At 43.8% G+C, this 17,378-nt stretch overlaps 1 protein-coding gene across 4 annotated transcripts in view; it reads right to left on the minus strand.

Annotated features, from left to right (window-relative positions):
- spidr (scaffold protein involved in DNA repair) overlaps positions 1–17,378 on the minus strand; it is a 452,785-nt gene that overhangs the window by 367,522 nt on the left and 67,885 nt on the right. The window lies entirely within an intron of this gene.

Consider the following 17,378-nt stretch of genomic DNA (forward strand, 5'->3'; position numbering starts at 1 on the left):
CTATCACTAACACCAACAGACTCTTCTTTCATTTTAAAGGGCAGGGGATTAAAACAAAATCACAATGGCATTTTTACAGACCTTATATACCCAACAGTCGCCTTATGTCTACTCCATAAATTTATGGCTTCCATACTGTCGGTTAAGGCTCTTGCAACAGCCAAAATCGGGTCTGTTTGACAGCACTAACTTCAAATGGCTCTGATAAGTTTGGATTTCTTTCATATGTGAATCACATCTTGCTCTTTTTCCTCCACTGGCAAAAATTAGAGAATTGAGGTGGGACCTCTGCACCCAAAGCTCCATGGAGTTTTCACAACTCTGCAAAAATTCCTGCCCAAGTCTATAAAGTCACAGAAAAGTGTTGACATATCAGGTTGGAAATAGTTGTGCTTTAAACTGTCCAGTTACATTTTTTGTTACAATTCTTTCAAAAGACGTGGGCATCGCTGGCCATGCCTGTATTTGTTGCCCATCCTAATTGCCCTTGAGATAAAAGATAGTTGGAGTCTCAAGGATTATGCTGAGGTGGAGTTGGGCATTGAGGAGGAGAAGAGTCTAAGATATCCCTGAGAATTCACAGACAGAGTCCAGGAGAAAGAGAGCAGCTAGACGTCAAACTTTTGTGTAATCCACTCTGCAGGAATGCAGGTAAGAGTTTAGACTCAGATTAGAAAGACTAAATCGTGGGGAGTTAAATGAGGCTGGCAGATTTGCATACTTTAAACTAGAGGAAACTTGCACGCTGAAAGACAGTTCTGGATTTTAAAATTTCCAGGTTGGAAATGGAAATGTTTGATGTAAACTCTCGCAAGCGAAAAATCATTTTGCACTGGTTCTAGAATTCAATAATTGTGCCTTTAACTGTCTATTTACTTTTTTTGTTACAGATAGTTATTTTTCCAATTGCGTAACAAGTCGTTTAAAGTATAAATTGCTTACAAAAATAATGTTTAACGATTAGTAATTTTAATCCGTTTGTTACAGCAAACATCTTAAAGTATCTCCCATTCAGTCATGAACTGGAAGTTTGAGTTTCTTTTAAAAAATTATTGGTCCTGTATCAGGGTTGTAACAACACATACACTTTTGAGAAAATCTACTAAGGTAGCAAGAGTACTTTTTATGTCAGTAGATGGTGCTGTGATAGGAGTTTTCAATCTAAGAGTCGCTGACTCTTCACATATTCACCAGGCTGCGTTTCCAACAGAGCATCTGTGATTGTACTGGCAAGAATTATTTACTTTAATTTGGAAACAATATACATGCACATCGGATATTTTCAGCTTTACATAAAGTTTGATTTCTTCAGTTCAATTTTGTTTTGTTCCAACATCTAAAGAAAAACATTTACTGGTCTTCATCCTGAATATAATCTACAAATATTTTAGCATGGTCCTCCAACTACTTATTCCCCCTTCTACAACACCTCCCTCTGCCAGCTCAAAGGTGTCCTGTCTTTTTCACTTCCGGTGGAGGCCATGTGCTGATCGGTCGCACACAGGGTACCTCCTGCTTGAAGGTTTATGATTTGGCCTTTTCGGCCCATTGTCAGTGGAGCAATTGATGGGGTTAATCATCATAGAATTTACAGTGCAGAAGGAGGCCATTCAGCCCATCGTGTCTGCACCGGCTCTTGAAAAGAGCACCCTACCCAAGGTCAACACCTCCACCCTATCCCCATAACCCAGTAACCCCACCCAACACTAAGGGCAATTTTGGACACAAAGGGAATTTATCATGGCCAATCCACCTACCCTGCACATCTTTGGACTGTGGGAGGAAACCGGAGCACCCGGAGGAAACCCACGCACGCACTGGAAGAATGTGCAGACTCCGCACAGACAGTGACCCAAGCCAGGAATCGAACCTGGGACCCTGGAGCTGTGAAGCAATTGTGCTATCCACAATGCTACCAGGCTGCCCCACAATGCTACCGTGCATGGATTAAGGGGAACTTTGGCAGCACCTTCTAAAGATGTAGGACTGGTTGAAGGCGATTGAGGGAACGGTAACCCCTCTTCGCAGGGCCATGGACCGGGTAGAGAAGGGTCTGGAGTTGCAAGGTGTGACGATCTAAAAGGTGGAAAGAGCAGTCATTGACCAGTGATCGAATTGTGGAGTTGGAGGCAGAGATGGCGATGCTTGTTGCGATCTGCAAGAAGCTGAAAATAAAGGTGGATGAACAGGAGAATTGGTCCAAGAGGCAGAACCTACGCAGAGGAGTGGCAGACTTACTGGCTTACCAGCTGAGGAAGCAGACAGCCATGATGAAAATAGCTCGGGCTAGGGGCACCAACAGCAGGTTAGTAGCCACTCCGGAAAAGGTCAACGAGCTCTTTAAGTCCTTCTACCAGGACCTGGACACCTCCAAGCTCCCCAAAGGGGCCCCAGGGATGAAGCAGTTCCTCGATAGACTGAACATGCAGGTCTTGGGAGAAGATAGGAGATGGGGCCAACACTAGCACAAGTCTCAAAAGCGTTGATACCCGACTGCGGATCCTACAGGCCCATCTCACTGCTCAATGTAGATGCACAAATCCTGACTAAAGACCTGGCAAAGCAGCTGGTGAGTTGCATGCCTGAAGTGGTCGCGGAGGTCCAGGCAGGCTTTGTCAAGGGCAGGCAGCTAACATCGAACATCAGGTGCCTGCTGAATGTGATAATGATCCCATCGGGGGAGAGAATACCAGAAGTGATCATCTCCCCGGAAGCAGAAAAAGCCTTCGATAGAGTCGAGTGGAAGCAACTCGTAGAAGTACTAGAGCGTTTTGGGCTTGGGCCAGGGTTTACCGCCTGGGTGAAACAACTGTACAGCACTCCCATGCCGATGGTGTGGACGAATGCCCCAGCTCTAAATACATCTAGCTGCACAGAGGCACGAGGCACGCTATCCCCACTGCTGTTCACTCTGCCAATCGACCCACCAGCGATCACCCTCAGAATGGCGAACGGCTGGAGAGGAAACTAGAAAAGGGGCAGAGAGCGCAGAGTTTCACTCCATGCGAATGACCTACTCCTCTACATCTCAAACCCTCAGGCCAGTATGAAAGGGATCATGAAGCTCTTAATGGAGCTTGGAGCCTTCTCGGGCGACAAACTCAATCTGAGCAAAAGTGAAATCTTCCCAGTGAACTCGCAAGGGGGAGGGACAGAGCTGGGGATCGAAATAGCTCACGACTGGACAGGGATCCACAAATGGAACCTGACGAGTCTGGTGGGACACACTCCTGGGACCTGCACAGGTGGGACACACTCCTGCTCTCGCTGGTTTGATTTGATTTGATTTGTCACATATTAGTATACAGTGAAAAATATTGTTTCTTGTCTGCTGTACAAACAATGCATACCGTACATAGGGAAGGAAGGAGAGACTGCAGAATATAATGTTACAGTTATAGCAAGGTGTAGAGAAAAGATCAACTTAATACGAGGTAGGTCCATTCAAAAGGGGCAGCACGGTAGCATTGTGGATAGCACAATTGCTTCACAGCTCCAGGGTCCCAGGTTCGATTCCGGCTTGGATCACTGTCTGTGCGGAGTCTGCACATCCTCCCTGTGTGTGCGTGGGTTTCCTCCGGGTGCTCCGGTTTCCTCCCACAGTCCAAATATGTGCAGGTTAGGTGGATTGGCCATGCTAAATTGCCCTTAGTGTCCAGAATTGCCCATAGTGTTGGGTGGGGTTGCTGGGTTATGGGGATAGGGTGGAGGTGTGGACCTTAGGTAGGTTGCTCTTTCCAAGAGCCGGTGCAGACTCGATGGGCCGAATGGCCTCCTTCTGCACTGTAAATTCTATGAAATCTATGAAAAAAGTCTGATGGAAGTAGGGGAAAAGCTGTTCTTGAGTTGGTTGGTACATGACCTCAAACTTTGGTATATTTTTCCTGACGGAAGAAGGTGGAAGAGAGTATGCCCGGGGTGCGTGGGGTCCTTAATTATGCTGGCTGCCTTTCTGAGGCAGCGGGAATTATAGATCGAGTCAATGGATGGGAGGCTGGTTTGAGTGATGGACTGGGCTACATTCACAACCTTTTGTAGTTTCCTGCGGTCTTGGGCAGAGCAGGCTCCATATTAAGCTGTGGTACAACCAAAAAGAATGCTTTCTATGGTGCATCTGTAGAAGTTGGTGAGGGTCGTAGCTGACATGCCAAATTTCCTTAGTCTTCTGAGAAAGTAGAGTCGTTGGTGGGCTTTCTAGACTATAGTGTTGGCATGGGGGACCAGGACAGGCTGTTGGTGATCTGAAGCTCTCGACCCTTTCTACGTCGTTCCCATTGATGTAGACAGGGACATGTTCTCCACTACGCTTCCTGAAGTCGATGACAATCTCCTTCGTTTTGTTGACATTGAGGGAGAGATTATTGTCGTCGCACCAGTTCACCAGATTCTCTATCTCATTCCTATAGTCTGTCTCGTCATTGTTTGAAATCTGCTCCACTACAGTGGTGTCATCAGCAAATTTGAAAATCACGTTGGAGGGGAATCTGGCCACACAGTCATAGGTATATAAGGAGTATAGTAGGGGGCTGAGGGCACAGCATTGTGGGGCACCGGTGTTGAGGATGATCGTGGAGGAGGCGTTGTTGCCTATCTTTACTGATTGTGGCCTGTGGGTTAGAAAGTTCAGGATCCAGTCGCAGAGGGAGGAGCCGAGGCCATGGAGTTTGGAGATGAGTTTCGTAGGAATGATGGTGTTGAAGGCTGAGCTGTAGTCGATGGGGAGTGAATCTTGATGAAAGTGAACTGCCCATGATCCTCTTCCTGTTCAGATCCCTCCCGATCTACATCCCCAAGGTTTTCTTCAATACGGTAGACAAACTAAACATGGCGTTTGTGTGAAGGGGGATAGAACCCAAGCATCCCAAAAAGGGTCCCACAGAGGAGAAAAAGCATGGGAAAGCTGGCCCTCTCAAACCTACAGTTCTACCACTGGGTGGCCACAGCAGAAAGAGTGAGGGGATGGGTAAAGGAAACGAGAGCGGAATGAGCAAGGATGGAGGAGAGTTCCTGCGCAGGGACATCCCTCCAAGCCCTAGTCACAACAGCACTCCCAAAACCCAGTGGTGATAGCCAAGTTCCGGACATGGTATCAGATGAGACAGCACTTCGGCCTCGCCAAAATGACCACTATGGTTCCCATCTGTAACAACCACAATGGACAGTTAAAGACATGTACACAGATGACAGAATAGGGACCCTGGAGGAACTCATGGAGATACTTTTAGGCATGGTCCTTGGAATCTAACTGAGACACATGCAGGTCAAAAACATCCTCCGCAGGGAAACAATGGCATAACCCCAGATACCAGGACATTCACTCATTGAGGAACTGTTGGACACGGGCGGCCTAATGAGCGGGAACTGTGGGGACTTGTGCCTCCTCCAATAGTCGCCTGTACACTCCTGCCGGGATTTCGGTTTGTGTTTCAGTACCTCCCGATATTCCTGCCAAGGGCGTTCTTTTGGAAGGTGGACAGGTTAATCTCAGCTTTTGTGTGGCTAGCAAGCCGCTGCAGATATGGCAGGTGGTGTACAAAGGAAGCGGTGGGTGGGGGGGACGAGCGCTCCCGAGTTTGTTGGTATTACTACTGGGTGGCGAATGTAGAGAAGGTCCGGCAGTGGGAAGGGGTATGTCGGTGCTGGCTCTTAATTGTGGGAATCACCAGTTCACCCTGGTGGGGATGAATGCAATGTATAGGCGGTGGCATAGAGAAGGGTGGAACGGGTGACGGACTTGTTCGTGGACGGAAGGTTTGCAAGTTTGCTTGAGTTGCAGGCGATATACGAGTTGCTTAGGTGGGGGGTTCGGGTATATACAGTTACAGCATTTTGTGTGGAAGGAGGTGCCGTCATTCCCTCGGTTGCCAGAACACAAACTGTTGGCCAGGTTATCGCCAGATAAGTTGTGGGGATGGGAAGATTGTGGATATTTACAGGTGGCTGGTCCTAATTGACGAGGTGAAGCTGAAGTGGGGGCTATGGTGACGGCAGCGCTGCCAATGCCTCCGAGTAGCTTTTCAAGGAGCCCGGTGGTGCAGTCCACAGTGAAGATTTGGAATCTGTTGTGGAAGCATTTGAGGGTGGAAGGGATATTGGTGCTACCGCCACTGTGCGGGAATCATGGGTTTGAGCTTGGGGGGGGGGGGGGGGGGGGGGGGGGGGGGGGGTGAGTTCAGGTATCTGCAGGTTAGAGTGGGGAGGCCTCTGCTACATGGGCAGCAAGGGGAATTGGCGTTACCGAGCTTGCTTCATTATTATTGGGCGGCGCATGTAGACAAGGTGGGGCAGTGGTGGAAAGGAGAAGGGGTAGAGTGGGTTAGGTTCGACGAGGAATCTTTTAAGGGGTCTAGTTTGAGGGCTATGGTGCCGGCAGCGTTACCAAGGCTCCGAGTAGGTATTCACGGAGCCCAGTGGTGCAGTCCACGGTGAAGGTATGGAATCAGCTGGGGAGTCATTTTAGGATGGAAGGGTGTCGGCGCTAACGCCGCTGTGCCAGAATCATGGGTTTGAGCCGGGGGGGATATATACAGGAGGTGGAGGGAAGTGGGGATGGTCAAGGTAAGGGATTTGTATTTGGAGGAAGGGTCGCCCGTCTGGAGGAGCTAAGGGAGAGGGTAGAATTGCCGAGGGGGAGTGAGCTCAGGTATCTGCAGGTTAAGAATTTTGCGCGAAAGGTCTGGAGGGGGTTCCCTAGGTTGCCGGGATACACCCTGCTGGAGCGACTGCTGCTCCCGGATGTGGAAGTGGAGGGAAGAATTGGGGATATGCAAGTGGCTGGGGGAGCAAGGAGGCGCGCGGGTGGCGAAGATCAAGGAGAAATGGGAAGAGGAGTTGAGAGGGGAGATCAATTGAGGAGTATGGAGTGAGGCACTGCGTAGGGTAAACACAACCTCCTCTTGTGCAAGGATGAGCATGATACAGTTTAAGGTGGTGCACAGGGTGCATATGACTCAGGCGAAAATGAGTGGGTTCTTAAAGAAGGCAGCAGATGAGTGTGAAAGGTGCGGACAGGAGCCAGCAAATCACACGCACATGTTTTGGGGTTGCGAACAATTGGGAAGATTCAGGGCGGGAGTGTTTGCGGTCTTAGCCAGGATAATGGAGGAGGTGGAGGACCCGGACCCTATGGTGGCGATATTTGGGGTTTCAGATAAGCCGGAGCTCATGGAGAGGAGGAAAGCCGATGTCTTGGCCTTCACTTCTCTGATTGCACTGCGGCGAATTCTGCTCGAGTGGCAGTCAGCATCGCCACAGGAGGTAGCGGCTTGGTTGGGTGATCTGTACGACTTCCTGCGATTAGAGAAGATAAAGTATGAGTTCAGGGGTTCTTCAGGGGGGTTTGAGGTAAGGTGGGGGATGTTTGTGACCGTGTTTGAGGGGCTGTTCGTCACGGGGGAGGGGGGGGTGAAAAAGGGGAAAAATCTGTACAGACAGTATAGTTGATTGTTGGGAAGTATGTTTCCCGGGGTGATTATTCGCGATAACCTGTTTTGATACATGTTTGTAATAAAATACATTTTAAAAGAAAGAAGCTGAAGTGGGGGGAGGAGCTGGGCATGGATTTGGGATGCGGGGGTGTGGAGTGAGATCATGCACGGGGTAAATGCAACGTCGTCCTGTGCTAGGATGGGCTTGGTACAGTTCAAAGTGGTGCAAAGGAGCACGGGTGCGAATGAGTTGGTTATTTTCAGAGGTAGAGGATAAGTGTGAGAGATGTGGACGAGGGCCAGCAAGTCATGTGTCCACTTGTTTTGGTCATGCTGAGATTGATGGGCTCTGTGGCTCGATATTTCAGGGAAAGGGGCTTCACCACTCTGATCATCCTGGGGCAAATTCTACATGAGTGGAGGTAGGTAGAGCCATCGAGTGTCGACATGGTAGGGGATGTAGCAGAATTCCTTAAATAGGAAAATATTAAGTTTGCCCTTCGTGGCTCGGGGGGGGTGGGTTCTGGGTGAGATGGAGGTTGTTCATGACCCTGTTTGAGGACTGCTTTATTGTCAATGGGTTGGGGGGGGGTAAAGAGGGTGAAAACATGTCAAACTGTGGGGATTGTGAGATGTTTTTTGAATGATTTTGCGTTCAGGTTTATGTGTGCCCTGGTTTGAATAAAAATATATATATTTTTTAAGATTTTCTGTTTTTGTCAATGTTGTTCCACCAGTTGACAATCTCATCCATTCACTCTTTGCCATTCCCACCCATTCCTGAAGCGTTAATTAGCCTCCTTTATCTTCAACGCTCCTATGCTGGTTTCTACTCTTTTATTCTTTAAGTACAAGTTGTTCTTCCAAGCTCCCGAAGCCAGGATGGGTGGAAAGCCAACATTTCACTCTTATTCTTCCATTAATCTTGGGAGGTACTCGTGATTATGTTTCAGTCATTTTTTTTTTTTTTTAAATTTAGAGTACCCAATTCATTTTTTCCAATTAAGGGGCAATTTAACATGGCCAATCCACCTAGCCTGCACATTTTGGGGTTGAGGGGGCAAACCCACGCAAACACGGGGAGAATGTGCAAACTGCCCATGGACAATGACCCAGAGCCGGGATCAAACCTGGGACCTCGGCGCCGTGAGGCAGCAGTGCTAACCACTGCGCAACCGTGCTGCCCTATGTTTGTCACTTTAATGGGAATTTTGAAATTTGCATCCTCCCACTATGTACCCTTTCTTATAATGAATAGTGTTCGTTAAATTCCCAGAATATATCAGTATCATTCAATCAACTTTACTGTAAGAATACTTTTCTTTTAGTTTTAATAATTTCTGTTCATTCAATTCTTAAAATTTGAAATTCAAAAGTTGTTTTTTTAAGACAGACAGGTTGTCAGTATATGTACTCTATTGATTCTAATTGCTAAACCAGAAGACATAGACACAACAGAGAAAGAATGTCATTAATCATTCAAAAGTATTTTTGAAAAAAAGTTGGATTTAGAAATTACATCAAGCTTCTGAGGGAAATTAATAAGAGTGGAGGTCAGAAGGGGAACGGATTGCAGATAAGGTAGCCTGTAGCCTGGTACTATTCCTTGGAGAAAGACAAGTTAGAGGATTACAATGGAGGAATAACAAAGTGAAAGATAGGCATGGATTCAGTTTCAGGAAGCACGGAAAGAGGCAGTGATAGAAGTGAGAGAAGAGTAGGAAGGAGAGAGGTCATTGGGAAGGTATGCTTTGAAAATATAATATGAGCAAAGAGGTGAAGAAAACATGAGTGATGTGGTGGGTATGGCAAGGGAACAACTCGGGATTGCATTTTTCCTGAAACCCCTATCAAAACGATAGGCTACAAACATCAGTTTCTCCATTCCCCACAGCATCCCATGTAAGAGAATCTAATCAATTTCCCTTGGCATTCAATGCAATTATCATTGTTGAATCCTCTACCACGAACAAGGGTGGAAGGAGGTCAGAACCCTGCTGGACCAGCTTGATTAAATGCTCTGTCTATTACAGCAGGTCAGAGCAGTACATTCTTGACTTCCCAAAGCCTGTCCACCACCTACAAGGTACAAGTCAGGATTTTGATAGATTACTGTCCACTTGTCTGGAATGGTGTAGCTACAACATTGAGGTGGTTCAGGACAATGCGGTCCACTTGATAGGTAACCCACACATCACCTTAAGCATTCACCACTCTACCACCAGCATATTATAGCTGCAGTGTGCACTGTCCACAGGATGCACTGGACCAACTTGCTGATGCTTCAACAGCACCCTCCAAACCAGTGACCTGTATGACCTAGAAGGAAAAGGGCAATGGAGTTTGGTAACAGCATTATCTTCATTTTTTTCCTCCTAGTCACACACCATCCAAAATGGATGTTACAGGAACCTCAGCCATCTGGGAGGAATGTCAGTAGTAAAATTTAATTTTTACATATATAATTTTAATAATAATCCTTCATTAGTGTCACAAGTAGGCTCACATTAACACTGCAATGAAGTTACTGTGAAAATCCCTTAGTCGCCGCACTACAATGCCTGTTCAGGTACACTGAAGGAGAATTCAGAGAATTTAAGAATCAATGAGAAGTGGGGAGAATTGCTGTGGCTGCTATGTGTAAAAATATCAACGTGTTTTTGAAGGCACTTATAATGTTGCTATAGAGCAACCAGAGCAATTCTGAGCTTACAGACTAATAAGTATATGGGTAAAATGGCAATTTCACGATCCATAAAATTTGCATATTAATAACTCAGTTTAGTGTTTTCAAGAATCAGAGTGTCTGCTGACAATTTTGTAGCCAAGAGGACTATCAGGTGATTTTCCCTTCAGCGCACCCACAAGTTCAATGTGCAAACAGCAGGGTGACTCATCTTTATTTTCTTATCAGTGTGCCTTTTTTGTAATGAAACAAGAAGGGGACACTGGGTTGCCCCACATCATCAAACCAAAATGTACCCTTTAAAAAAAAGAACATCACAAAAATGTAAATCATAAAACAAACATGTAACTTAAACAACGTTATTGCCCATGTCCACATGCTCCACTCCCTGCAGTTGTGGAAGACTTCAAATGTGGGGGCATAGTCACCAACAGGGTTGAAATCATAAACTTGCCATTCAAGAAAAATCACAGCTATTCCATTGAGGCATTATTTTCTCCTTTGTTTGAACATATGAAAGCAGAGCTATCAATTAACTCAAAAGATTGATTCCTTGCTTCATTAAAGTTTTGATTTTATGTCATCTCACTTTTGAACTTTATTTTTTACATTTCCTTCCTGTACCTTGCACAAAAGTAATCGTAGGATGGTCTAACCCTCATACCACAGCGAGTGCCACTCCTTAGTTAAACAATACTTAAATACAGGTAATCTGAACCCTAGTCATTGAAAGAAAGCTTAAAGAAAAAAACAGCTTCTATGCAAATTAAACTGCCACAATTTGAAATGATAATTTGTACGTTCCATTGCACAATCTACAGCCAAACAATAACACAAATAGAAATCTGTCACTTAAGAGTCAAGTTATCAACTTCAACCAAATCTCAAAGGACACATTTACATCTTGTGAAGCCTACATTTGTATGTTCCAAAACAAAACCGTTCTTTAAAAAGTTAGTAACCAGCACGGCCATCACTGACTGATATAACCCCAGGTCACATGAAATGTAGCATTTCTTCCCGCACCCCATAACTATGCTGAATTATCCATTATCAAAATTAATTTTTTACGAAGTTTCTAGAATCATAGTAGTTTTGCCTGTAGCACTGGAAATTCTATACGGTATACAATGCGGCTTGTGAAGTTACAGTGCCCCCTAATGGAGGACATGGGATAAAAGTTGCATGTGCGATAAACAAGTCTTCCATGTCTCTCAAAACTGAAAAACATCAGCAATTAGCTTTCAAATGTTTATTAGGTGTTGGGAATTAATTCTCAAACCATGCGAGATGGATTTCATTAAAATAAGAAGTTCACACAAAACGTCTCTCTGAAGATAGCATCAATAATTTCCTGTTCTGGTAGTGAAAGAACTTGCCCAACAGAATTTTAATATATTTTGGATTTGCCTTTACAAATCCAACAAAAATCCTAACAGTACTGTCCAGCTGATAATTAAAAGCATAGCATAGGAGTACAATGCCTGGTTTCAGATTTTGTTTCTAAGAGAATAATGAAGGTTTGGCCAAGCATACAAGGTCTGGGCGGGGGGCGGGAAGAAGGAGAGAGAGAGAGAGAGAGAAGAAATCAGTGGCCCATGTCTGTAATGTACTTACCATATGTATGGGATTATCCTTGAACCCTGACTGAGATATCTCATTCCGCAGGCACCAGTACTCCAGTCTACTGAATACTTTTGGCAAAGTATTAAACATGTGACATGTCATCAAGGACAGAGGAACAACATTGAGTTAAAACCGACAATAAATTCAAGGCTTTATATATAAAAATAAATCAGATGAATAAAATATTTTTTCGAAGAAATTAGCTTAATTAGAATTTCCGCATGTTGAAAAGATGGTGATTGAAAGTCGTGACTACAAGACATGATGTTTCCTTAAGAAAATTAGAGGCTTAAAAACAATATCAACTAATATATTTATTCAGACTTTGTCAATCTGTTCATGCCCTTGCCATTGCATTTGGCTGGTCAGGGATGGAATAGGGTGGGGTGGGGAAGAGAGGAATGGAGGGTCTGACCACATTACTCAATGCTGAAGTTGGGTTGGGCTTCAGACAAAGCACTGATGTTGAGTCATTATTCTTCCATATTTTCTTCTCATCTTAAGAGCCAGTTCTTTTGAGTATGGTGAACAAAGAACAAAGAAATGTACAACACAGGAACAGGCCCTTCGGCCCTCCAAGCCCGTGCTGACCATGCTGCCCGACTAAACTACAATCTTCTACACTTCCTGGGTCCGTATCCCTCTATTCCCATCCTATTCATGTATTTGTCAAGATGCCCCTTAAACGTCACTATCGTCCCTGCTTCCACCACCTCCTCCGGTAGCGGGTTCCAGGCACCCACTACCCTGTGTAAAAAACTTGCCTCGTACATCTACTCTAAACCTTGCCCCTCTCACCTTAAACCTATGCCCCCTAGTAATTGACCCCTCTACCCTGGGGAAAGGCCTCTGACTATCCACCCTGTCTATGCCCCTCATAATTTTGTAGACCTCTATCAGGTCGCCCCTCAACCTCCGTCGTTCCAGTGAGAACAAACAGAGTTTATTCAACCATTCCTCATAGCTAATGCCCTCCATACCAGGCAACATTCTGGTAAATCTCTTCTGCACCCTCTCTAAAGCCTCCACATCCTTCTGGTAGTGTGGCGACCAGAATTGAACACTATACTCCAAGTGTGGCCTAACTAAGGTTCTATACAGCTGCAACATGATTTGGTGTGGTGAAGAGAGAGTTTGTCTTTTGGCCTCGGGGAACCTCAAGGACTCATAAATTGGGTAACCCTTAAATTAAACTTCCCCCCCAGTGAATAGCCACTCTAGTAAAATGGAGCACGACTTTTGCTTCATGTGTCAACACAGAGTTTGCATGATGTTTAGAGCCATCTCGTGGCCACAGTAACACATTGCACACAAACATTTTAAATTGCAATGGGTATTTTAAACTTTTATATGCAATAAAATGTTTATTTGCATATTATAAATAACTTGAATAAATGTACAGGACTATAGTATTGCTTGAAAACATTATCGTTAATCCTGAAATGGTTCAGTTGGTTGACTGAGAGAATGAACAATATAGATGTGCCTTTAATTTAAGATTAAATGAAAGGGTTCACATGACCTGATCTGAAGTCTGCCATTCAGCAAGCCTGGGTGGTTTGATTGTTTCGGATTAAAGGGTGCCCAGATTGTTTTACTGGCAAGGTGCATGGACATCACATTTGGAGAAATTGACAGAAGCCTGTGTGCTAACAGTGGAAAGACAGTGGGCTTCCAAAGTTCCATCAAGCATCGAGAATATCTGGTTGTAAATAGTTGTGCTTTTAACAGTTCATTTATTTCCAAGATAAGAGAGAGTTTGGGGTCTCAACAATAGCTGAACTAATCAGTATTTCTACCTGGATACAAGCAAATATGATTCACGCTGCTGTGGAGATGGGATTTGAGAATGGAAGGGTCTAAAATATCCTTGGAAAATCTCACAGAAAAGCTTAGTTTGCCAAAAACCAGGAATGTGATTAGCTTTAGGAAGTAAGATGCTGTGATTCACCATCCAGGAATGCAGATGGGAGCTCACACTCAGATTGAAAAAACAGAATTAAAGTGGAGTTAAACAAGGCTGGAAGATTCACCTGTGCTGGAGAAAGAATCTCTGGGGGTAAAACGTCACTGTGAAGGATAGTTGAGATTAAATGTTCCCATTTAAGAAAGTAAAACAGCATAAGTAATCTCTCAGCAGCTAAGAAACACCTTGGCTGGTTTCAAGAGAATTAAATATCTACTTCAATGACAGTATAAAGTATATCTAAGAAGTGGATTTTCAATTATGCTAAAAGGAAAAAGGAAAAGTTCTATATTGTTGCTTAAAGTATAAGTTGTCTACAGTGTTTAGTCAATGCGCTTTTAGTCCTGTGTACAGTAAAAGTTTTAAAACGTGAAATCTTATGTCAGTCTTTCAGCTATTGACTGGAAGCTTGAATTTCTTTTTTAAAGTAATCCATCTCTTGGGAGATTGTAACACAAAGCAGGGGAATTCCATTTTGATCCCTGGTTTGTTTGATTTAGTTTATCTCAATATATGAAATTAGTCAAGGCCTCCCCTTGATTATCAAGAAGCAAATCTGCAGGGGTTTCCACTTGCAAGTCAGTGTACCCTTGACCTAACAATCTCAACGGAACAAAATGTGAAAGTAGTCTTGGAATGAATTGCGTATTCTTCAAATTAGATGCATGCGTAAACTTCAGATCAAAACAGAATGAAGCTTGGCTGTGACATCACCGCACCCTTACACTCTCGCACTTACTAATATTCTGTGGTAACTTATTCCAGCAAGGTGCCACTTAGAGTGAGCAAAGTGGGGTAGAATGGTAGAAAAAGAAGTTAGAAGAAAAAGAAAAATGAGAAAATCATCGTTTAGCTCAGTCCTCAAATTATAAATCGCTTGTTCAGATTGTTGAACATACAGTCATGAATCATGTGCAAATCTCAAAATACATTAGATTGCAACATATTAAAAATACATTAATGTGATGCGTATCTTTCTGTTGTAGCATTTGGCAATACACTGGCTCTTTGCCCTGACATCCAGCAGTAAACTCCTTGTTGCCGTGGGTTTTAATTGCATAATATATTTTACTGTTGCCATTGGCTTTACTTTCATCGTTTCTGATTGCCACGTTAATGATATTGGTGTCTGTTTAGACCAGTGAGCCAATATGTCTGCCTTATCTTTACCATTAGCAAGGGATGTTTGTCTGCTGGGATGAAGATAGATTATAAACTGGATAAATTAGAATAAGGTGCATTCTTAAAATCATATAATTTTTCCTTGAAGTGGCCCAACAACCACGCTCTGCAATCCCCACTGTTTACTGCAGAGAAGTGTTGTCTCCCATCTGTGACACTTATCACAGCAGGCAAGCATTGGGAAATGCTAATCTACATCTTTATCTTGGCAAAGCTTTGGCATTTCTGTTAAATAAAAAATGACATACTTTCCAAAAAATATTCCCTCTTGTTTTTTCTTTCTCCTTTACTGGAGCTTATCTACACCATGGCAAAAAAAACCCAATTACAATAACACAGGCTTGAATTTTCACGCAGAATTGGGATAATTCCAGGCTCCACATACCCGGCCTGTGAAAAATGCCTTGGAAGTACCGAGTGCAACGGCCAGCCAGACAGAAGGCCAGCCTCAGTGCTCCGGAATAGGTTTAAGTTGAAACGGGAGAGGTACCAAAGGGTCCAGAGGGGCAATATTTCCAGAGAGGGTGGTGAGTGTCTGGAATGATCTCCCAGAGGTAGTAGTAGAAGCGGGTACAATTTTGTCTTTTAAAAAGCATTTAGACAGTTATATGGATAAGATGGGTATAGAGGGATATGGGCCAAATGTGGGCAATTGGGACTAACTTAGTGGTAAAAACTGGGTGGCATGGACAAGTTGGACCGAAGGGCCTGTTTCCATGCTGTAAATGTCTATGACTTTGACAAAGATATCAACAATGAACAAAACAGCCCTTCAGCCCTCACCCTCCTACATATTCCCCATGCCCCATCCATGACAACCCATGCAATCCCATTTTTCCCACCTACTCCCCATGACCATTCATACCATCCATGTCAACTTGATAATTCTCTTGACAATACCAATGAGCTTAATAGTTCTAATGAATTTGTGCACTTTTTACACAATCCCAAAGGACACATGACCTCTCCCAAAATGTGTTCCAGAACCATATCTCTCCAAAAGGGGCCCTACGTCTCTAAAGAATTCCAGCAATTTTAGACCTTCTCCTACACAAATCAATTCAGCCTGAAGGCAGCGCACTTTAACGTACAGTTGCCACTGTGAACCATGGAGGTGCAAGCTAAAATTAACCCTCAGTCTTCCCAAGCCCCAAGGACGGCATGTGGCACAGTGGTTAACACTGCTGCCTACTGTGCTGAGGACCCGGGTGCGAATCCTAGCCCTCGGTCACTGTCCATGTGGAGTTTGCACATTCTCCTCGTGTCTGCGTGAGTTTCATCCCACAACCCAAAGATGTGCAGATTAGGTGGATTGGCCACACTATATGCCCCTTAATTGGAAAAAAAATAATTGGGTACTTTAAATTTTTTTTTTTATTTCTTCCCAAACCCCACCCTGCACAAAAATTCAGGGTAGTACTTCTCAGTCTCTGCTGGCTTTTAAAACAGGCCAAGACAGGCCAGCAGCGTGGATTCAATTCCCATTCCAGCCACCCCGAACAGGCACCGGAATGTGGCGACTCGGGGCTTTTCACACTAACTTCATTTGAAGCCTACTTGTGATTTTCATTTTTATTTCATTTCATTTCAATATTGTACTTATTTTAAGGATACTTTGCATAATAAATGCTTGCAGATGCTTGTGGAAGATAACTGTTCAGATAGACACATAGTGGGCGAATTAAGCATCATTTAAATTGGCAGGTAACATTCATGAGAATTGTAATCTTATTCTCTGCAAAACAGTAGTTTTATATCCAAAGAGGTAGCTATTGTATTTCTTTGAACTATCTGAACCCAGAACAATTAACAACACAGATGCTACTAATTTGCAGCTTAGGCCTATTTCTTAATGTCTCCTCTTCTGTAGTGAACACCATCTTTGAGCACAGTTGATTAGATTTGCAAATAAATTTCTGGAATAATTTAAAAAGCCATTGCTGAAGCACCAAAAATGGGGAAGCTTTATGCTGCATTTTTAGTACTGCCATTTTTAAAAGCAGCCTTTCACATTTTCAGCTTTTCTCCTCCAGCCAATGAAGTCACAATACTGTGGAATGCTTTCACCAGGCGGTCAGAGTAAATGGCTGGGTACATAATGGACTGAAACTAATTAAAATGAACTACAGATATCATTTAAAAAAACTTTCATAGCTATTTTATCAACAGCAGTTAAATTATAGAAAATCCACAAGTCTATATTAATATATTTCAAATTTTAGAATGAGCCAGCTGCATTGTTTCTTTCACAACAGACTGTGACTAAGCTTCAGTCTCATATTTCATTCTAATCTATTTCAATGTACTAGAGTAATTTCAGAATAAAAATGTCAATATTTCAAACACGGCCCTGGCCTGCAAAATCACACAAGTGTCTTATAAAGTCCTCCCGATAATGTTTTGCCATTTTCTACTGAATTCATAAAATCAGCAGCATAAGACACTCAAAAGAATAATATGATTCATGGTAACAATATTGAGAAACCCACTA

The sequence above is a fragment of the Scyliorhinus torazame genome, chromosome 11 (genome assembly GCF_047496885.1).
Source record: "Scyliorhinus torazame isolate Kashiwa2021f chromosome 11, sScyTor2.1, whole genome shotgun sequence".
Classification (NCBI taxonomy): domain Eukaryota; kingdom Metazoa; phylum Chordata; class Chondrichthyes; order Carcharhiniformes; family Scyliorhinidae; genus Scyliorhinus; species Scyliorhinus torazame.